We start from the raw sequence: 1,645 nt of genomic DNA, 5'->3' as shown, positions 1-1,645 counted from the left end.
ACCTATTCATTTGTATAAAACAATACATTGCGTATGTATAAAAGTATTTCCGTAATATTGTTTGCGATGAGCAGTATTTCTTCGTAGGGAATTTATATATATGTACTAATTGGTAAAAACATAAAAAATGCACTCGTAGTATATTTCATATAATTAGCTGAACCATAAAATATATATAATAAAAAATTAATTTATTAAAAATAAAAAATAAATTTATATAATTTTATATTAAAATTACTTTCAAAATTATAAAAATATATACATATGTAAAAAATTTTTAATTTAATAAAATACAAAATTTTAACAAAAAGATGATTTTTTATATTTAAGGAAAGAAATGAAAAACATTTTTTATTAAATATGAATATTACAATTTAAGATTTTTAAACATTAAAATCACCATTTTTTCATAATATTTTCCTTAAAATTACTTATTAGAGACTTATTTTCAATTTTTTTTTTTTTTTTTCTATTATAAAAAGTTATGAAAAAAAAAATACATAGAAAAAAATTGTAGTAGAATAAATTTTTATATAAAAATAATTTAGTATATAAATATTTTTCTTACAAAATGTATCAATTAATATATTATAATTAAATTATAATTTGCTATGAAAAATGTCTCTTACATATAATTTTTTTTTTAACAAAAAATATAAAAATTTGATACATGTTTTCATTTCAACACTTTTCCTTTTAATGTATTATGTAGTTTTAACTTTATAAATAATTTTTTTTTTTCATTTATACTTATCAACTTGATAATTTATTAATTGCCTCTTCAGTGAATTTGCTAGAGTACTGAACGAGCAAATTAATAAAGAACGTGTAAAGTATCATCTACTAATTTAATGAATTTATTTATAATTTTAAGTGCTTATACAAGTAAACTGCATTTGTGTAGTTTACTTCATTGAATATTGTAAATAATTAAAATAATGAAAAATAAATTATATGAATACTACATAAAAAATACGAAAATTTTATTATTGTTAATATAAAATTTTTTTATATAAAATTAAACAAAAAAAAATACTATAAGAAACTTTTTGTCAACAATTCTTTCTTCCAAATTTTGACTATATATAAAATACGCTTAAAAAAAATATATATTTTTTTTTGTTCCAAAATTTACACAAAGAAAACAAAAAAAAAAATTGATTTAATTTTTTTTTTTTCTATTGCTTAAATAGGAAACTAATTATTTTCCATACTATTATTTTTTTTATTCTCAAAAAGGTTAATAATTACTTTTATTAACCAATTATAGAAAAAATTAAAGTATTATATTATTATAAAAAGATAATATGTTATGTAAAAATTTTTTAAAAGAGTTATATGTAACTCTACTGATATTTTTTTTATATACCTTTGTATAACTATTTTTCTTCAAATAATTTACCATAACTTAATTTCATAAAATTTTTATTGTGCTATAAATAATCATTTCCTTTAATATAATTATTTGTAGCATAGTAATGTAATTTATTAATTAGATTTACATTGAATTTAATAAACTACTGAACAAATGAATTAAAAAGGGATATTTATATTGATCTTTACTAATTTCATTTATTGCAAAAATACTTTTTGTAAATCTACAATAATCTATAATTATAGTACATAACCTCAAATAAATAATTTT

This window comes from Plasmodium gallinaceum, assembly GCF_900005855.1.
Source record: "Plasmodium gallinaceum strain 8A genome assembly, contig: PGAL8A_v1_10, whole genome shotgun sequence".
In the NCBI taxonomy this organism is placed as follows: Eukaryota; Apicomplexa; class Aconoidasida; order Haemosporida; family Plasmodiidae; genus Plasmodium; species Plasmodium gallinaceum.
This window is presented reverse-complemented; position numbering follows the sequence as displayed.